At 41.2% G+C, this 22,753-nt stretch overlaps 1 pseudogene; it reads right to left on the bottom strand.

Annotated features, from left to right (window-relative positions):
* Positions 1–7,256: 7,256 nt before the first annotated feature.
* LOC149920279 (cytochrome b5 type B pseudogene) lies at positions 7,257–13,681 on the bottom strand (annotated as a pseudogene).
* Positions 13,682–22,753: the final 9,072 nt, after the last annotated feature.

The following is a 22,753-nucleotide window of genomic DNA, read 5'->3' as shown; positions in this document are numbered from 1 at the left end:
CCTTTGTAGGAAAGCAGATTATTTTACTGTGGAAAACCTTGATTTCTTTTTATTGAGAGTCAGAAAGCCTCATTTGCCTGATGAAACTGATATATCAATTGGTGGTGATGTATTCTCCATGACACAGATATGAAAACTTAGGTATTCAGGGATGGGATGAACCCTCTAGCATCCAATACCATTAGCAGAAGGGTTCAAAAGTAGGAGTCAAAACTTGAATTGGACCAGGAGTGACACATTCAGCTTCTGCACAACAGAATGGCATGTACATCTGCAAAGTGCTGGTTCCCTCTTCCTCTTAGCATCATCACTGAATATAAAGGTGAAAGGACACAAGAAATGTCATGAAATCTTTTAATCCTAGTGCCAATTCCATCCATCCTTGGTGCACAACATGCTGAATGAGAGCTTTGCACAAAATGCAGGAGGGCGGGGGTGAGCAACAAAAGCCAGAGAAGAAAACCTTTTAAGTGGTGGTATTTTCCACTTTCTGGTTTCTGCATGAGATGCAAAGTCAGGATAAGGCCTAAAACTAGTACCTTATACTTAAAGAAAGTCTTCCAAAAATTGGACTGTATCTTTTTACCTCTTTGTGATATGATCTCCTGGATTTATCTGAAAGCCTTTAATTTTGGAAAGAAAACTATGGGCTGGCTAAGACTCTCTGAAAGTCTGTCCACATCGGAGCAAGTCCATCCCTTTATCTAATTTTAAATAGACCATCTGGAAATATTTTCTTCTCCACTTTTCTTTAAAATGACCCATTTAGCAGATTCTGTTGTATCTTGGTGCCATGTATTATGGTTTGTTCAGATAATGAGAACATTTCCTTTATCTTTAACCCAGATCTCCTTTGTCCCAGGTTAAGTTGTTTGTGCTGTCCATCAGGTACAAAATAAATAGCCAATCACTGTCTTATATAACCTTTATATGGAGCCACTGAATCACCATAGAATTATTTAAGTTGTAAGAGACCCTTAAAGGTCATCTACTCCAGCTCCCCTGCAATGAACAGGGAAACCTACAGCTTGATCAGGTTGCTCAGAGTCCTATCCGACGTGACCTTGAGTGTCTCCAGGGATGGGGCATCCATAATGCCATCCAGGGAACAGAGCTTCACTACCCTTTGTGTAATCAGTTTTTGTCTTACAGCCAATCTAAATCTCTTGTCTTTTAGTTTGAAACTATTTCCCCTTATCCTTTCACAACCGATCCTGCTAAAGAGTCTGTTCTCTTCTTTGTCATAGCCCCTCTTTAGATATTGAAAGGCCACTATCAGATCACCTCACGGCCTTCTCTTCTCTAGACTGCACAGCCCCAGCTCTCTCAGCCTGTCCTCATAAGGGAGGTATTTCATACCTTGGATTGTTTTTGTGGCCCTTCTCTGGACACTCTCCAAACAGGTCCACATCTCTCTTGTACTGGGGACTCCACATCTGAATGCAGTACTCTAGGTGAGGTCTCATTAGCACAGAGTAGTGTGCAGGATCATCTCCCTTGACCTGCTGACCACACTTGTTTTGATGCAGACCAGGATATGGTTGGTTTCTGGGCTACAAGAACACATTGCTGGCTCATGTCCAGCTTCTCATCCACCAGTTCAGGTCCTCTTCAGCAGGGCTGTTCTCTATCCTTACATCCCCCAGCTTGTATTGATAGTGGAGGTTGCCACAATCCAGGTGCAAGACCCTGCCCTTGCATGTTGAACCTCATGGGGTTTACCTGGCCCACCACTCAAGCCTGGCTTAGGCGTTCTGAATGGCATCTCATCCCTTGGGCATGTCAGCCAAACCACACAGCCTGATGTCATCCACAAACTTGCTGAGGGTGCACTTGATCCCGCTGTCAGTGTCATTGATGAAGATGTTGAGTAACATTGGTCCCCTGAGGGTACCATTGTCAATATAAATTAAAAGATTCCTTTAATATCCCTTACCTCCTCTCTAGAACAAATAAACTCTTCTTATCTTTTTTTCCACTAAAAGTACTTTCTGAGACACACCTCATAAAGTGTGGCTTCCAAAAGCAAGCAAAAAAAACAGTAGTGTATAAATATGGCCAACAGGGAGATGAAATGTATAGAGAAATCCTACTTTGGTGTAACTTATGCATAGCATTTTGTTGGGGAGCAAGACAAGAATAGCAATTAACAAATAGGCTGAGAATCTTCATTTCTTCATGTTCTATATTCAAAACTGAGATATAGAAAATTTTGAGAATCAATATTATCTTTCTTTACAAGGCTGGAAACATTTGCATTTTAGCAATGAGTTTACAAGAATCTCAGCCCTCAAGCTTGTCCTTGTTAAACCACATTCAATGTCACAAATGTTTACATAACCAAGGATAATTAGAACATCTGTAATCACTTTTTCTGGCAGTCAATGAAAGAGCTGAATGCTTCAACTTTAGCCCTTTAATCTAAAGTAAAGAATAAGTCAATGTTATGTAATCAAAACTATAAATATTGAACATAAAATTACTAATTAAGGTTAGGTACTAATAGGTCTCTAGGAACAATAATAATAAAAAAATTACAGCATTCTAATTCTAAGCAAAGTTATTAACTGAGATTTGGGTTTGCAGAATCTTCATTAGAACATCACCTTATTTTTTCAGCTTGTGTATGCACAGCAAATATAAAACAAATATTGGCTAATTGTGAGTGCAGTAGCAGTAAATTTTTTTTCTAATGGCAAAAATAGTCATTGAGATTACTGCTTAAAACTTGAAAATGAAAGGTATGCAAAATCAAAGGAACATTTTCTCCTGTTGGCAACTTTTTTCTTTAGTTTAGGATTCATGTTCCTCATCATATACTGAAAAATTCTGTTTCATAATTTGTTCTTAAATAACAGTAGGAAGACTGCCCTTCAAGAGACTTTGGTGACCACTTCTTTCACATTGATTTCTTCTGGGAATTAGCATGCTATTTCTTTTTTCCTTTTTCTAGGGCACAGTGTTGGTGAGACACTGTTATCTTTACTTTTATCATTTGATGTAAAAAGGAAAATATATTTAAGTTCATAAAGACTACTAGACCAAATTTAGAGAAATAGTTGTGCACACTGATTTTAGTATTTGAGCAACAGAGACAGGTAATCCTTTATTTTTCTTTCTTTAAGTGTATACTTTTTCTATTTTCCATATGAATATTCCTGTGCAATTTTTTTCACAGAACCATCGAATCACCAATGTTGGAAAAGACCTCCAAGCTCATTTAGTCCAATTGTCCACCTATCACCAATGTTTCCCAATAAAGCATGTCCCTTAGTACCACATTTAAATGTTTCTTGAACACTTCTTTTTAATATTTGTTAAAACCAGAAACATAAATAAACAGGTTGCAAAGCTAATGTAGACAGTGAGCATAGAACCTTCGAGTAATTGCTAGTAGTAACCAGATAAGAAAGTAGTGACGCAAGTGCTTACGCAAGATAAGAGGGGCGTAGACGAAGTTGTACAAGGCTATATAAGCTGTTGCCACAAGTTAATAAACGCCATTTTACCACCCACCACATTGGTGTGCACCGAGGTAGATGGACAGACCAATGAGTCCCTAACGATTGCGAACACCTGTATGAAGCTGAAGCGGGCTTCCGGCTTCATATGGTGACCCCGACGTGATGTTAGGGAATAGTGGTCGGCCACAGGCGGCGTGGCGGGTTCCTGCTCTCGTTCCACCTCCCTTGGGGAAGGAGGTGATGACCCTAGAAGAGGGGGCTGCGGCTTAGGAGAGTGGAAGCTGGGTAGCGTCGGAAGGCACGGCCGATAGCCTATAAGGCCTGTCCGAGGACCCAGGAGACCATCGGAAGAGGTGCCCGGTGGTCGCTTGTTCCGTCGGGGAGATTACGCCCGGCGATGGAAGCCGTCATAAAGGTGATTTCGTCCGCGTGTAAGACCTATTGCGGGAAAAATTCTCCTTCTAAGAAGGAAATAGGTACAGTGTTATCACTGTTATTGAAGGAGGGATTGCTTACATCGCCCTCGGATTTATATACCCCGGGGTCCTGGGATTCTATCACCGCAGCGCTTTCCCAGCGGGCGATGGTACTCGGGAAGACAGGAGAGCTTAAAACCTGGGGCTTGATACTTGAGGCTCTCAAAGCGGCAGAGGCAGAAGGAGGGTTCGGGGAGGAGCGGAGCGTGACGGGGTTGCCGGGAGCGGGTCTTTGCTTTCTCATAGATCCGGCGAGGCAAAGATGGCGGCGACGGCAGAGAGCGGAGGCGGAGAGACGGAGAAGAAGGAGTCGCCGAGTCAGTCATGTGAGCCGACAGCTCCGCCCCCGCCTTACCCTGTCCCGTCTTTATGCCCTTCTTTGGACAAAACGTCTCAGCCAGAACCGCCCCTTGAAGAACGCGATAGGGCGGTGGGCGGAGCGGGGCGGGGAAGCCCGCGGCCGCGGGGGAGCCCGCGCCGGCGGGGGGGGCCTGGTTACTGACTGGGCTAAAGTTAAAGAGAAAGCGAAAGAAAAGGGCCTAGCGAATCCAGCCGCGTTTATAGTTAACCCTACAAACACGGGCGCTTTCTCTATCGCATCGGGTTATTGCGGAATCCGATTGGCCCTCTACATGGCCTACAGGGGCGGCACAGATGATAGCGGGAGTGGGAGGAACAACGCCCACCCGGAGGTCCGCCCAGATGGTTGAGATTATCGTAATCAGCAGGGATGTTTCCCTGGAAAGGCCTGTTCTGCTACAGGGCAGCACGCATAACAATTTATAGTGGGGGCCACGATCTGTCAATTGTCAGCGCAGTATGCGATCCCACTGCGCTGGAGACAGGAAGTGCGACCTGTCTGGGTGGATCAGTGGTCCTTACCGACGGAAAAGCTTGTAGCGCTTCACGCATTAGTACAGCAAGAGCTTCGCTTAGGTCATATAGAACCCTCTCTTAGTCAATGGAGCACTCCTGTATTTGTGATAAAGAAGCGGTCAGGATCCTATCGCTTGCTGCACGACTTGTGCGCAGTTAACGCTCAGTTAGTGCCTTTTGGTGTAGTTCAGCAGGGTGCGCCCGTACTATCCGCCGTGCCTGCAGGCTGGGGGGTTGTTGTTATTGATTTGAAGGATTGCTTTTTCTCCATACCCCTGGCTGAGCAAGACAGGGAGGCTTTTGCCTTTACGGTTCCTGTCTGTAATAAACAAGAGCCCGGATAGCTCAGTCGGTAGAGCATGAGACTCTTAATCCCAGGGTCGTGGGTTCGAGCCCCACGTTGGGCGCCAGCGTTCAGATGCTCGAGGTCAGGGCTGTTGCGATGGCGATTGTTTATTGGCCCTCCCTTCCCTGTAACATAGTCACAGATTCTGCTTTTGCAGCTAAGCTCGCTTTGAAAATAGGCCAAGAAGACATCCCTAGTACGGAAGCAGCGCTTATCTTAGAAGATGCTTTGTGCACCCGAGTAGAGCCTATAGCAATTTTACATGTAAGAAGTCATTCGGATGTACCAGGATTCTTTTCAGAGGGCAACGCAGCCGCAGATGCGGCTGCAGGGTCCCGTGTCCTGACGATCCGAAAGGCCAGAGACCTCCACTCCACGCTTCACATAGGCGCCCGGGCACTCGCTCGAGCCTGTGGTATTTCCATTACAGCTGCAAGGGATGTGGTGCAGGCCTGCCCTCACTGTAATTCAGCTCCTGCTATTGGGGCGGGGGTCAACCCCCGCGGCTTAGGGCTGCTGCAAATATGGCAGACGGACTTTACGTGGGAGCCGCGAATGTCACCTTGGTCGTGGTTGGCAGTTACTGTTGACACAGCCTCCACGATGATCGTGGCTACCCAACACGGAAAAGCTAATTCTACCTCGGCCCAGGCCCACTGGGCTGTAGCTATTGCGGTCCTTGGCTTGTCAGTGCAAACCAGATCTGATGAAAGAGAACAGTAACGAGGGACTCTGAGTTTTGCAGGTATGGCCCCTATGAACGCCGAAGAAGGAGACAGCCCAGGAACCCCGAAAGAAGGCCGGGAGAAGCGTGGAGGAAACTCAACTGTTGCTGCCAACGAGAAAACGCATTTCTAACAGGGGCATGGATGTGAAGACCTAGAAGGAATGTGTTGCTTCAATCTCAGCGACCACAGTGTATCCATCCATAAAGCGCTGAGAGCCCTGCGAGACCATACGGAGAAGATCCAAGTGGAGGACGACCCCATCGGGGACTGGCTGAGAAGTGTGTTCGGAGGCATCGGAGAATGGGGTGTGCACTTATTGAAGGGACTGCTTTTAGGGCTTGTAGTTATCCTGCTTTTGGTAGTATGTGTACCGTGCTTTCTACAAGTTATGCTAGGCTGTATACAAAGGATGATTGACCGCACAGTTAACTATCGCGTAGAATATAGTAAAATGCAAAAGGCTTGTAGGCAGTCAGGAAACGCAGCGGTATAAGGGTAGCGCGGGATTATTTTGCGATTCGGGATGTAACGGGGCAAGGCTTAACTGAGAGGACAGTGGCATGTATAGGCGCAAAGCGGGGCTTCGGTTGTACGCGGTTAGGGTCCTCTCAGAATAGGGTAGTTACGCTTGTGCATAGGGAGGGGGAGATGTAGACAGTGAGCATAGAACCTTCGAGTAATTGCTAGTAGTAACCAGATAAGAAAGTAGTGACGCAAGTGCTTACGCAAGATAAGAGGGGCGTAGACGAAGTTGTACAAGGCTATATAAGCTGTTGCCACAAGTTAATAAACGCCATTTTACCACCCACCACATTGGTGTGCACCGAGGTAGATGGACAGACCAATGAGTCCCTAACGATTGCGAACACCTGTATGAAGCTGAAGCGGGCTTCCGGCTTCAGCTAACAACTTTTTGCTGTTCCAATTAGTGTTACCTGCACATACTGGAAAAGTTACTGTGGAAATGAATTTTTTTTCTGGACAAGATTGCAAACAATTTGCAATTTATTTCTGACAACACTATGTGAAGTACTGAGGCAAATCCACAGGATCACTAACAGCTGTTTCATGTTGTCTGACTTAACAAAAAGACATTGAAAGGAAAAACTTACCTGTTTTGCAAGACAGAGCACAAGCATGCACACACTAAGGAGACCACACACAAATGTAACAGAATAATGCGATGCTGCACTTGCCCTATCACAGCAAAATGAAAGTATGACAGATGCCCGAGTGGCAGAATGAAGACAATTTGATATGAGCTTGGTCCTATGGATATGACTGTCAGTTGACAAGTTCAGAGCTAAAAGCAAGGCATCAAAGGTGAAGAGAACCAGAATTCCACATGTTACATGCATGCACTCTCTCACGCTTGCTCTTTTGTGCTTTCTAAAGTCCCATTACAGTCAGTCCAAGATGATCTCCCATCCAGCTTGTAATAGGAATACAATAAATGTATGACCAGGGTTCAAAAGATGTGGATTAGGCATGTTGACCAGAAGCTTGTTTATCCCAAGGATGACCTATTTTGATCCTTAGAACCTTGTTCTTGCAATCATCTGGGTGGATTTCCCCTATGTAGTAATGCTTGAGCATTTCCCTAGTATCTGTGGAATGATCAACATCGTGTAAGCTCTCTGCGGCATCTCTGCCAGCTTGTTCAAGCAAAACGTCTTCTCCACCTGGATGCTCCTCTAGAAAGCAGGTGACATTGTAGACACATTTGTGGATGAGCAGCCAGGCCTTGTGGCTAGAGTTCTGCTTTCCAACATCCTCCAGCATGAACACGAGCCCAGACTCCTTTGCCTCTGCTGTGCAGCTCCCAGCTTCTGTTCACTTCCTGGTCTCAATGCTGGCTGCTGGCCAGCATATTTCTATATGTATATATTTTCTGTTTCTATATGTTGAATAATGTGCAAAATCAATAGTTTTACAGGTAATACTAGAATAATTTAATTAGTCCAAAATGTCTAGTCAAAGCTTTTGGAACCAATTATAAACATATAAGGGAGGCAATCACAGAATCACAGAATCACAGAATCGTAGGGGTTGGAAGGGACCTCCAGAGATCATCGAGTCCAACCCCCCTGCCAAAGCAGGATCCCTACACCAGGTCGCACAGGTAGGCGTCCAGGCGGGTCTTGAATATCTCCAGAGAAGGAGACTCCACAACCTCCCTGGGCAGCCTGTTCCAGTGCTCCGTCACCCTCACTGTAAAGAAGTTCTTGCGCACATTGGTGCGGAACTTCCTATGCTCCAGCTTCTGGCCATTTCCCCTTGTCCTGTCTCCGCACACTGCTGAAAAGAGTCTGGCCTCGCCACTTTGCCCCCCACACCTTAGATATTTATAGACCTGGATCAGGTCCCCTCTCAGTCTTCTCTTCTCAAGGCTAAACAGACCCAGCTCACTTAGCCTTTCCTCATAGGGGAGATGCTCCAGGCCCTTCACCATCTTTGTGGCTCTCCGCTGGACTCTTTCCAAGAGATCCCTGTCTTTTTTGTACTGGGGAGCCCAGAACTGGACACAGTACTCCAGATGAGGCCTTACCAGGGCAGAGTAGAGGGGGAGGATCACCTCCCTCGACCTGCTGGCCACGCTCCTTTTAATGCACCCCAGAATGCCATTGGCCTTTTTGGCCACAAGGGCACACTGCTGGCTCATGGCCAACCTGTCGTCCACCAGGACACCCAGGTCCCTCTCTGCAGAGCTCCTCTCCAGCAGGTCATCCCCCAACCTGTACCGGTGCATGGAATTATTCCTCCCTAGGTGCAAGACTCTACACTTGCTTTTGTTAAACTTCATCTGGTTCCTTACTGCCCAGCTCTCCAGCCTGTCCAGGTCTCGCTGAATGGCAGCACAGCCTTCGGGCGTGTCAGCCAATCCTCCCAACTTCGTATCATCAGCAAACTTGCTGAGGGTGGCCACTACCCCCTCATCAAGGTCATTGATGAAGATGTTGAACAGGACCGGTCCCAGCACCGACCCCTGGGGAACACCGCTGGTTACAGGTCTCCAACCAGACTCTGCACCGCCAATGACAACCCTCTGTGCTCTGCCAGTCAGCCAGTTCTCAACCCACCTCACTGTCCACTCATCTATCCCGCACTTCCTCAGCTTCGTTATAAGGATGTCGTGGGAGACAGTGTCAAATGCCTTGCTGAAATCAAGGTAGACTACATCCACTGCTCTCCCCCCATCCACCCAGCCAGTGACAACATCATAGAAGGCTACCAGGTTGGTCAAGCACGACCTCCCCCTGGTGAACCCGTGCTGACTACTCCTGATAACCTCCTTTTCTTCCAGTTGTCTGGAGATGGCATCCAGCACAATCTGTTCCATCACCTTTCCAGGGACAGAGGTGAGGCTGACTGGCCTGTAATTACCTGGATCTTCCTTCTTGCCCTTTTTGAAGACCGGAGTGACATTGGCTATCCTCCAGTCTTCAGGCACCTCCCCCATTCTCCAAGACCTCTCAAAGATGATAGAGAGCGGTTCAGCAATCACCTCTGCCAGCTCCCTCAGCACCCGTGGATGCACCCCATCGGGTCCCATGGATTTATGAACATTGGTGTTGCCTAGGCGCTCTCGGACCGCCTCTTCCCTGACTAAAGGGAAGTCTTCCATTCCCCAGACCTTCTCACTAACCACCAGGGCCTGGGATTCCCGAGGGGGAGCTTTTTCACTGAAGACAGAAGCAAAGAAGGCGTTCAGTATCTCCGCCTTCTCAGCATCCCCCGTTACCAGAACACCCCCCTCACTTAGTAGGGGACCTACATTCTCCCTAGTCTTCCTTTTACTGTTAACATACTTAAAAAAACCTTTTTTATTATCCTTTACCACCTTTGCTAGATTCAATTCCAGGTGGGCTTTAGCCTTCCTCGTCGCATCCCTGCAGGCCCTGACAACATTTCTATATTCTTCCCGAGTGGTCAGACCCTTCTTCCACATTTCATGGACCTTCTTTTTCCCTTTGAGTTTGTGCATGAGCTCCTTGCTCATCCACACAGGTCTCCTGCCACCCTTTCCTGATTTCTTGCTCACAGGGACGCACCGATCCTGGGCTTGGAAGAAGAGCTGTTTAAATGCCAACCAGCTCTCACAGGCCCCCTTACCTTCTAACACCCTAGCCCACGGGATAGCTCCAAGTAGGTCCCGGAAGAGATCAAAGTTGGCTCTCCTAAAGTCCAGGGTAGCAATCCTACTTTTTGCTTTGCTCCTTCCACTCAAGATCTTGAACTCCACCATCTCGTGGTCACTACAACCCAAGCTACCCCCAACTTTTACTTCCTTAACAAACCCGTCCTTATTTGTGAGAATAAGGTCCAGTAACACCCCTCCCCTCGTTGGTTCCTCCACCATCTGCATCAGAAAGTTGTCTTCGACACATTGCAGGAACCGTCTGGACTGCGCATGCCTGGCCACGTTGCTTTTCCAGCAAATATCTGGATAATTGAAGTCCCCCATAAGCACCAGCGCCTGGGATTGCGACGCTACTTTCAGTTGCTTGTGGAAGGCCTCGTCAACCTCCTCCTCCTGATCAGGGGGCCTGTAGTACACACCCACAACGGTGTCACCCATACCAGCCTGCCCCTTGATTCTCACCCACAAGCTCTCCACTGCTACATCACCCTCCCCCAGGTGGAGTTCAATACATTCTAGCTGCTCTCTCACATAAAGAGCAACTCCACCACCCCGCCTCGCCAGCCGATCTTTCCTAAAAAGCACATAGCCCTCCATGACAACATTCCAGTCATGCGAGCTGTCTCACCACGTCTCCGTGATCGCAATGAGATCATGGCCTTGCGACCGCACACAGATCTCCAACTCTTCCTGTTTATTTCCCATGCTGCGCGCATTAGTGTATAGACACTTTAGGGAAGCAGCACCCCCCTGCCTCTCTCCATCCCTTTGAACTCCACCCTTTTCACCCATCGAACTCCATTTTGAGCCACGAACTACCCGCTCAATGTTATTTGACCATTCAAAATACTGCCTCCATATACTGTGCACACTCCTCATCCGTATATATACTTTTCTTTTTTGTATATTATTAATCATGTCTGAGGTTCAGATACATACTAAAGCTGAATCCTGATGCCAGATGGGGAAAGGTTGAAACATATGCAATGATCCCTCCATGACTGCCTTTCCCACCTCCTTGTTTCCATACAAAGGAAATCCTGTGGCCAAACTGTGAGGGGGCACTTGTAGGCAAGAGCTGGCTGTGAGCCATCGAAGTCCCACATTCCATGTTTACATCTGTAGTGCCAATTCTGGGGTGCTTTTCTATTGCTCTGATTAGATGCAGCTGTTGCAATTATTACTGTTCTCTCCTTTCACATATTATCTGCATTATTCTCATAAGCACCAGGACCAACTTTATGTCTGGTATATTCCAGTTCATATTGAAAAATCTCTTGTTGGCTGGTGGGGCAGCTGCTGCTTTGGAACTGGCTGGGCATCAGTTGACAGGTGGCGAGCCATTGCTTTTTTCATTTCTTATTTTATATGTGAATATATATTTATGTATCTACATATACAACACATAAAATTGTCACACACAGATCGTATGTAACATTATCGTTACTATTATTTTTTTCCCTCCTCCTTTTCTGCCACAGTAAATAGCTTTTATCACAACCTATGAGTTCTACTCTGTCACTTTTTTTCCAATTCTTTCCCCCATCCCACTGGGAGAGAGGAGTGAGTGAACAGCTGCACGGCACCAAGCTGCCTGCTGGGTTAAAACACAACACAGGTTTAAAGGAACGCTGAAGTCATTGCATGCTACAAACATCTTTTATTTCACAATCTTGCATGTTATCTCTATGTCAATATGCAATAGTCATCTCTTTCTGGGTATATTTCTCCCCGTATTTTTCATTAGATAGACACAGTATTAACACCCCTTCCCCCCTCCCCCCCCCCCCCCCCGCCTTTCTTTTCTCTATGTCTCTTATCATAAGTTATTGATTTCCAAGATTAGCTAATTAAAATTTGACTCTTTACCATGTGACTCACAGTCTGTTGTGCCTAATTTATACTATTCTAAGGATGCTTTAGGATTTTTTCATATTCAGGAAACCTTTTCTTTCCAAGGAATATGCACAATTATTTTGAGTGTGCTGAGTGTGGATGAGATTTTACATATTTTTAAGCAAAGCCATTTATACCAGATCAGTTCTGACAAATATCTGTATGGTAGATGAATTAAAATGAATAACATCTTACCTAGCTATATCTTTAGCACAGCTAATCTTTTCTGATTTATATCAGTAACAGTGTTAATGCATCTAAAACCTGCAACATTGCTTCCACTTTTTTCCTGTGATCAAATATTCAAACCCTGATCCTTTCTGCTTCATCATATAGAGATGAGTAAAAAAAAATAAACTAGTTCTTAGTGTTGTGTATTGCTCCTCTATTTTGTGAACTCTCATTTCAAGACCATAACCAAATATCTCTCTGAAACAAGCAATATGGGCCAAAATGTTCCTTTAGGAGATTATTTAAGACAGCTGCACAAGTAGTGAGACTTAGTTACATGTGGTCACTGAAGAATTCATTTCCCTGATTCACAGGACTGTAAAAGATCCTTGAGATACAGACCCAGCAATTTTGATTTAAATTTGAAAGAGAAGATTTTCTGTCCCCCAATCTCCAACCAGTGGTATTAAAATAAATCAGTTGCAGGATTTGTGAACAGAAAACAAATATACAGTGCAGTCTTGCATCCTGGATAATATTGATCTCAGATGCCAAGTCATCATTTTTCACTCCGTAATCATAATATGTAGATCTCAGTAATACATGGCATTGCTCAGTAAAAGGTAAAATTAAAACAAGGTAATACTTTATTTATTTATTTATTTAATAACTAAAATGTAAAGGCAATATGGTGACTGACTCCATCAGAGCATTAATTTTGAGTGTGAAATGAGATAAATGTTTTTGCGAAGAACAGGAAGCCATATTAAAAGGCAGGGTTGTTTTTTTTTTTAATTATTTTCTTTCTTCTTCTTCTTCTTCTTCTTCTTTTTTAAGGAACAGTATTTTCCACTTTTCACAAATAAAGAGAATAATTGATACATTGGTGCCTCTTGCCCTCCTGCAAAAACTGTGACATTTAATGCTATGTCTGGCATTCAATATGATGGCTTTGTCAAATCTTGAATAATAAGTGAATATTTGGGCAAACGATGGGTCAGCTGTCTCTGAGGCTGACTGTTTCTGTCAATTAAATCTAAAGACAGTGTTTTTCTCTCTTTCTACAGTATATATCTACTGTACAGGGTCTTAAAATTAGACAAAATGAATTCTAGTCATTTCCCATTTTTGAATGGAAATTCAAAAAATAAGTAGTCTGAAAAATAGACAACTTTTAGAATTTGAGCTCCATAGTTTGAATATTTACTTAAAAAGTAATATCTTTTGTCATTACTGGATTTTTTTCTATAAAAACAACAACAAAGGTTAAAAAGTATTCACATTGTTCTTGAAGAAATTATATGAAATTTAATCCATTCAGTTCACAGTTTTTATAGTGACTCACACAGAGATGATAAAATTGCCTTGATCCTATCCAGCAAATATCCCTGCTTGTAAGCCTATTGGAAGTCACTGGCAGTTTGTGTCGTTATGCTAGCAATCTTATTATCAGTGTAACTAAAAAGAAAGATATAAAAATATAAGTAAAAATGACTTTGGAATGTCTTTGGTAGTACTAAACACACAATTTTGAAATCAGTCAGTTCAGAAGCATTACCGGAATCCGGTACCGGAGGTGCCATTATGGTAAATGGTACATTTTCACATGATTTATTATGTAAGGGCAGGAAAAATAATCCTTAAGCTCTCTTCTAAAGGTTAAAAACATATACTTATTACAGACTACATGTTTCTTAGATGAAAAAGTCTATTATATTTTATGAGCATGGATTCCCTCAATTTCCTTCATACCTCATACATTCCAACTTCCCATGTCACCTCTGCAAAGATATTTTAGATTATTTGAAAACTTCTTGAATAAGATGGGATAAAGAACTAGGATATCTGTGAGCAGGCAATTTGCAGGACTAAAATCTGTCAGATTAACACTGATATTTATGTATCATCTTGGTTTAGATTTATATACGTAAATGAAATTTATGGATATTCAGCTGCTGTGAGTTGAAAGCTTTTCACTATGATGCCCATGAGACTGCAATGGCAAACACCAGAAAATATCAGAATTTAATTTAAACTATTGAAGTATTCTATAGAATTACAACCAAGTTTCTGTACATAACGTATAGAATGGTTTGTATTATTTACCTGTCCTTTAAGTCCTACTCTAATGAAAAGTATGTTTCCTTTGAGGAAAAAAAAAAAAAAAAAAGGATTGCATTCTGCATCATTCTGAAATGAATTAAATTACTTACTCAAATATATGAATGTTATTACCTTTTCTCCTTAAGCCATTGTCTTATCTGGTATCACTTTTGATCCTCTTCTGAGCAAAATCAACTATCAGTGGCTATTCAAACCTAATGTAAAATGTGTATGAGTGTATGAGACGTGGACAGGTGGGTTATGATGTATTCCAGGTCTCAGTTTTTACACATATGACACCCTTGTTATGGACAGGTAGGTGGTCAAATATTGCAGTTATTTCTTCGGAGTCCAAGTCCAATGTCTACTCAGAGGACCTGAGGCATCAGTTCCAATCAAAGTCCAAGTCAGAGAAGGTCTGCCTTTGCTCTTTGCTTCTCTTCTTCCTTCCACCTCAAAGCCATCTACAGGCAAAAGCCTTGCATAATTGCCCAATGATATACCTACAAAATGCACTTTGAGGCATAAGAACTAAAGAAAAGCAACAAAAAAAGCTTGAATGTATGGCAAATGGACAGATATAAGCTGCTGCTTCAGTTGCGGTTTGCTTTCTGTTAGCAAAGCATTCAGCATGTGCTTAGCCACAATTAGCCAACACTTCATCTTGATATCTCTGGAGCCTGCTAGAGATGTCTCTCAAAAATATATTTAGTTTCATTCAAGGCTTTGATGGCACTATTCAAAGGTGTTTGTTAGAAGAAATAGATTTTATTCACACATTTTTCTTTCAGTTTGACTCAGAGAATCTTCTCATTTTCTTCTCATCTTCTCATAGAGCCAGGTATGGGCATGAGGAAAGATATCAAGGACAAGAGGCCCAGAATTCTTCTGCCCCACTCTGACCCTGTCTCCTTGCTTAGCTCTTTCTTGAGTACAATATCTATACTTTCTGCATTTACAGATGGCAGTGCCCTCTCCAGATGTCCAGTATCAACCACCGTCTGCACCCCTGTCAATCTCTGCATGCATACCAGTAGACACACACAGCCAGCACTGGTTGCAAAACTGTACCAAGAGATTTATTGTCCGTCTTAGGAAGTCTCCATATGAAACATGTAAGAAAGTTCAACTACTAAATAAATCAACATACACATATTTGTGTACAACAAGTTGGAACAACCAAACAACCATTGGAATAACTTCACAAAATCCTCTATTTATTTCCTATGTAGAAGAATATTTTTGGGGGAACACCATCAGGTAACAGCCTAAGAAATCAATTAAATCAACTGACATTTACTTGAATATAATTTGGTTTAGAATCCAAATTAGATACAGGAATACAAAGGAAGCAAACAGTATCCAATAATAACTGTAGTATGAAGATAAATGATGATAATTTTACACATCTTTAAATATATCAACAAAAACAGTATTATTGTGTGACAATGAAACATTGTATAATTGATCAATAACTAATAAAGATACACAACAGCAATTTCTGAATTTAGACATTGACAAGAAAACCCAATTTGCTTCAAAGCTTACTGTAGATGAGCACTGACAATTTATGATAATTTGTATGAGTTACAGGAAGGAGGAAGCTGACAGAGGAGATAAGAGCTAATGCTGTGCCAGCACATAAATGGAATGATCCTTGGGCATCCTCTTGATGTCAGGTCTGGGTAAAGTAATAGAACAAGTGACACAATAAGAATTAAGGAGGCCAGTCAACAGTTTGCTTAATATAGATGTTATTAAACTAACAAAATACCTTTTTAATGAGATTACAGGTTTGACTAATAAAGGTAACAGTGCCAATAGAATACAAATGCACATTTATAAACCTCTACGAGTTATGTGACTTGCATTTCCATTACAAGTTAATTAATAAAACATTGTATTATTAACATGGTACAGATTAAATACATAAACTGATTTTGTGCCTCTGCTTTTGGTTGTAATGAGAGAATTATCTTGAATCATCTTCCAACAGATCTCACAGAGATACTTGGTCCAAGAAATAACTGTTCTCAAATAGACTTTAAAGAAACAAAATAGACAATAGTTATTAGTCAGATATACAAATAACCAAATTTAGGAGAGAAGTTTAAAAAACAACAACAACAACAACAAAAGACTGCAAAAAGATTTGGATTATTTGCCTGGATATAAGTATGTAATGTGCACTTAATATTGCTAAAAATGAAAACACCATTGGCTGTTCTGAAAAGTATTTTGATCTCCAAATGTTTTCAAAGGAATTAGTAGATAATGAGACAGCTCTTAGCCTCTGATCTGATTCTTTTGGACCCCTATATCTTGAGCAACTAGAAAACTTCCAAGAAGGTCAGATATTTTATACTGATACTGTCTTTAATGTATGAGTCCATTCCTGCCTGATCCTGACCAAGAGGAGTGATAGAAAGTTAGAAGGCACACATTAGTGGGTGTTTTCATATCACATTATTGTTTGTCACGAGCTACAGAAATCCAAATATTTTTAAATGGGCAATAGTTTTTATAGTCAAATGAGTACAAGTTTGTACATTTTCAGTAGATTTTATTTTTGATAGTGAAATTATGTTCTGGGGTTGTCCTGTTGTTTTTTGTTGTTGTTTGTTTTTTTTTTCCCACAGATTTTTTAAATTCTGCAAAACTGGTGTGTATAATCCTTTTTGATGTTATAAAAACATATAAGCAGCTGAAAGGCTTTTGTGTCGGTGCATCTTGAAGCATGTGGAATGATAAAAATCACTCGGGCTGGAAGGGACCTCAGGATGTCTCTGGTCCAAGGTCTTGCTCACAGCAGGCTGTGAAATTTGGGTCACGCTAGGTTTTTTGGCTTGAAAATCCCCATGAATAGAGTCTGTGACACTGCCTACTTGTCCTCTTTGGGAAAAAGCTGCTTCTTACATCTAGCCTGAACCTCTCTGTTTTGAAGTTATACTTCTTGTTCCATGTCCTGGTACTATGCACTGCTGTGAATAGCCTGGCTTGGCCTCTGCAATGACTTCCTCATAGTTCTGGTTTTATTTGTTGGGTGTTGGTACTGTAATGAAACATTTTATACTTTGCACATAATAAGTAGGTTAAAAAAACGAAGGTACCCTTCCGTTAGCAACAACGTTAGCATAATTCCCTTTGATTTTCACTGAGGATTTTGGTGACACGTATAAACAGTATCTGTAAATAATCATGTCAGGACAACACAAAAACTCCTTACAGTTAAATGCTGACACAGATATCTGCTTTGTTTAACAAAGTAGAAGTTAAGGCATGACCTGATAAAAGGTAGGACAAAATATGGATGTCTCATTCTATCTAGGAGAGCACAATGGAAGTGGTGTTGAAATTGGGTGCTGAAGACTGGGTTATAGAAGGTTATAACCCAGTTAGGTTATAGAAGATTTTTCTGGAAATATTAAACAGTTTTGTTTTGTTTTGTTTTGTTTTGTTTTCTCTAATAGATATGCTCTACTTCAAGCATGAATTAAATCAGGAGCATTCAGGGTCTTGTGCTATGCAGGGGGCAGACTAGATGATCACTACGGTCCCTTCTGGCCTTAACATCTATGAATCTAAATGGAACAAAGCACCAAGAGAACTCAAATCCCCTCACAAATTCAATAAAAGCCACAAGCACATGGCTGACCCAGAGGCAATTTGGGAGCTGCTAGCATGACTGACTGCTGACAATGTAGGGCACTGCCAAGTGGCCAGACACAGGCACTGAGAGAACACATTTCACAAGCTGACATCTGGGGTTTCAGGTGGTTGTATGCATCATGTGCAGTAATGCTAACAACCAGAAAAGATTGGGAAAGATTTAAGCTACTTGGAAATCAGTTATTTTAAAGAAACAAATAGAGGAAAATTCCGTTTGCCTAACATTATCTTCTCACAAGAAAAATAATAGTGTTCATTAATTTAGTATGGTAGTGTTTATATTTGTTTATAAATTAATATCTAGCAGTTGTGAGCACTACATAACAAGTTTATTTCAACAGTGGCATTTACTTTGAATTCATAGCTAAAAACCTTATTATTAGTTCTGCAGTAAAAGAAACAGAGAAAAAAATGTAGAAGGCAGAGCGATAACTGGCATAGTGACTTAGCCTGCATTTATCATTTCCATATCTCTGCATACAAGGAATGGGCCAGATTTTATAGGTACTTTATATTCCTTGACCATTTCCACTCTACTCACTTATTGCACGCTGGATTCACCTCACTATTTTTGTTATGTTTACCTCTGATAAAAAATGAGGTATTTCACGGAAAGAGAGGGTAAAGTTGATCTCACGTAAATTTAAAAGTATACAGCATAAATGTCTGTTGCTGGCTTAGTCATCTTGGTCTCCCTCAGAAATCAGTAAAGAGGAACTTCATGCTAAGAAACAATGCAGTTGTTTAAAGTGCATGTGGCTTTTGAGAGAAGATTAGACAAGTTCAAGTGTAAAAGAATTTGAAAATTGCTAAAATCTCAAACGTACATGCATTCCAGAATATCTTTTAAGCTGAAGTAGCTGGATATCAGAAGAGTAATCAGGGGAAGAGCTGCACTCTTCCCTGAAGGATGTATACCTTGGATGAGCCTAAATATTGTCGCCCTTTTTCTGGCTTGGAGCAGTGGTTTGAGATGAAAGCCATTTCTACATTGCAAATGACTGCATTTTATTGGATGAAATGTGCACAGAGTGTCTTTGACAACGAAATCTCAGGTTTAAAATAGGCTTTATGTGGGAGAAAGACGGAAACATGCTGGATTTAACATTTCTGTAGGCAACCAAATTTCCTACCACTGTTCTGCTTATACCTGTTTCCCCACATCTATTAATATAGTCATACAGCTGGTGGCATTTCAGATACCACTCTTTTTTTGCTGGTAGATTTGAAATTGGAAATCCAGTGGTATTTCCCAACACAGGTTAAAAATGACTATGGTGGGTTGGCCCTAGTAGGTATCTGAGAACCACAGAGCCAGTGGAACAGGCAGAAGAACAAAAGTAAGAAGGCTGAGCTACAATGAACACCTGAGAGACCTGATTTTCTGCTATTTACAAAAGGGTGTAGCTGATTAGATGCATTAGTTTAATTTAAACTACATTAATTCTACCCTTCATTTCTGTGCTTTGCAGAAAAGGTTACAATTAGTCTGTTCTAATACTTTGAGGAGGGCAGAATTACATGAGGAGTGGGTGATTGTCTGTAAAAATCCATGCAGTCAAAGAGCAGAGAAACTAAAGTGTATTTGGACTATCTTCCTGTCAAGATATGACTCTTCTCTACATCAGTATTGAATTTAAATGAGTTGTATTACATTAATCTATGAATTTAGAAGAGAATCTCAGAGTTCAGGGATTATTTCAATTACTATAACCTTTGGCTGTCTGTTTCATTTACCTAAAATAAAAAACACAAAATGCTCTGCACTGTCTCCCCTTTCCTGTAACTCCTGTCAGATCTAGCAGTGCAGTTTGGCAGATGCATATCATCATGCCCTCTTCAGAGAACTGCAAGGTGTGCATGGCTTTCCTTTGCTCTTATTGACTAATAAAAGACCTGGCAAGAAGCCTTTAAGAGCAGAGTAAGTAAGAAAGCAGTACTCTGTAGAGTTCAGGACTCTCTCACATATCACATTTTCATGGAAATTCCTTGATTTACTGATGGGTTGACACAGAGAAATCTGAGCAATACCAGCAGCCCTGGGCTGCTGCCCAGTTTACTGCTCTCTCTGACTTTTCTCTCTTCTCTCCAAATCTTACGTCTAATATATTCTGACATTTGTATTATGCGCTGTATAATGCATCCTATATTCATACTGCAATGGGACTGCTTTATCAGCTGAGAAAACAGGTATTTATACCTATAACTTGTGCATGTTCTGAAAAGATGAATTAAAGTTCCCTTAAATTCAAAAATAAAACGAAGCAAGAATGTGTAGCAACACTACTCAGATCAGTATCTTCTTTGCATGGATCATTTCAAATTTTTCACAAATACATTCAGCCATAGGAAAACTTAAAGTGAGTGACAAATCAGCCCTCTAGACTTCCCATATGCTTTTAAATAGAATGTGAAATGAAGGGGGAAAGATGAAAAAAGACTTTATAATGCATTGTGAAGAATAGATGACTGCCTACTGTAGCAAGTCTCACTGTGTTTCAAAAATGTGTAGCATCACAAAACGTTAAGAAATAAATAGATTTTCAGCTAACAGAAGAGAAGGGAGTTTTTTTAAAAATACTGAGCCCATGTATGCAGAGCAAGAACTTCTCAAATACTGCATATTGAAAGGGATATAGACCAACAGGTTTTTACTTATTTATTTATTTATTTCCAAAACAAATGCATTTTTCAAGCAGTTTTACGGAAGATGTAATGGAGATTACATGGAGATTAGAAGTTTGAAAAAAAGATTCTACTGCAACAAATACTGTAGCACTTTATTTAAAGATGGTAAGAAATATCCTTTGGCGTTTTTTACTGACCACCAACAGAGTTAAAAAGTTTTCTGTATCTAACTATTGCTCATCTAATTTGAGTAACAGATGATAAAGGAGTTATCTTATGGATTTATGAGGAAATTACAGTGCTGATTTTGCTGCTGACATTGGCTGGCTCAGCTCTGTATCAATGGTAAAAAAAAAGATCCACCAAAGAGCAAGCTAATCAAAACAAAACAGGTGAGAGTTTCATCAGTGAAAGGAAGACAAAAACATGCCTATTAACGTCCCAAAAACAGCATAATTTCAGAAAGAGAAAGGTTAAAAGAAATGTCATTTTTCCTATCAAGAGTTGAGCCTTGTAATGAGAATGATACAATTGTAAACATGCAGCTATGATGAGCAAATGCTATTAATGTCTTTTACAAACTTGGAAAGATTTGAAAAAATATCATCAGCACTGTCACCAAAATGATTTTTCAACTGTCATCTTGTCTGATTATTATGAAATAGTCATAAAGATTTTCAGTAGTGGTTAGAAATAACTATCAACTAATCTAAAGGCTTTATTTGCAGGAGTCTGTCAAAACCTATTTGGAAGCTTGCCACACTGTAATTCTAAGTAAAGAAACCAATGTCCTGAACCAACCTTGAGAAAAGAATACGGATCAACACATTCAGGACAAGCATTAAGAGTAATATCAATATGACTTATACGTCAAGCAATAGCATGAACCTTTAAGAGGTAGAAGATGAACGAGAGCTAAGAAAGCATTACACAGAATAACAAGGAAAGAAACCGAGTCCATCAGCGTGACACTCAAAATCTGAAGACCTCAGTACAAGTGAAATAAATGATAGAAAGCAGGATGCAGTTCGTGAAGAAGGTGATGCAGAAGAACAGACAAAAAAAAAAAAAAAAAAAAAGAGAGAAAAATTACTTTTCTTTATTTGAAATATGATAGAAGGTTTTAGCTTTTCATTGAGAACACAAAAACCTCATAGGGATGTATGATTGGATTCTCACTATTCACAGTTTAACTATGTTTATTGTGTATCTGTATTCCTGCACCAGAAATTCCCAGTCACACAGTAGAGGGACACCTAGTGTACCTTCACAGTCCTTTATCAGTTCCTATTTAATACCATAAATTTCAATCAGCTTTGAGGAGCACTATAAAGAGTAATGGGTAGAGGTTCTAAGATTTGGATTCTCTTTAGTTCCTTTAGGGACTTTGATCCAGTGTTGTTAAGGTCACTAGACGTCTGTCTGCTAACATCTAGGAACAGAGGAATAAGCTCTTACCAGAACAACATTGAAACAAGAACGCATGCTCTATATTAAAGTATTATCCTTTTGTTAAAAAAAAATACCTACTTTCTTTTCCACAGTTTTCTAATAGTTATATTCAAAGCATTGCTCAAATGTATGGGTTAAGATTTTGCATTTGTATTTCAGTTCAGTAGTATATACTCTGTATTTTGTTTTTACTAAACATCAATATTTGAATAGTCATTCAGAAACACAGGCTAAACCATGGCCAGTCAAGCTTGGCTAATGTTACACATCTATTTAAACCTAACATTCAGCTGTCCTTTATGATCAAAAGTTTTTTACTTTTCTTTAGTTAATGGATCTTTAGCACCATATGTGAAATGCAGAGTGTGCGTCAGCATCTTTTAGATTTTAGATTTAGATTTTAGATTTAGATTTCCTCTCTCCGGAAGTCAGAAGAGGGAAAAAATTGGACTAAAAATGCCTAAGTTGATTCAGCTGTACAAGCACAACCTATTCATTTGCACAGGAGAGTCTGAAGGAGAGAGCTAAGTTTAAAAGTGACAGACTGCCAACTTAATTGAAACATATAAATACGCATATGAAGGACAACAGACATCCTGTTTATTATTTGTGGTTTTGTTCCTATCACTTCTGATCAGCGAAAGCTCACTAAATCATTGTGTTTGACTAGAATGAGTCATTTTTTCTGACTTTCTTTTTACTGAACTTCTTTATATTCAAGTGGTACGGGTGTTCATATAAGGGTCTTGTATTTGCTTTCTTCCAAGGCTCACAGCCAGCTGTGGAAGATCACAGAGTCCAAC

This window comes from Phasianus colchicus, chromosome 1 (genome assembly GCF_987193195.1).
Source record: "Phasianus colchicus chromosome 1, bPhaCol1.hap1.1, whole genome shotgun sequence".
NCBI lineage: Eukaryota > Metazoa > Chordata > Aves > Galliformes > Phasianidae > Phasianus > Phasianus colchicus.
The sequence above is the reverse complement of the archived record's forward strand: the minus strand, read 5'-3'. Positions and strand labels throughout refer to the sequence as shown.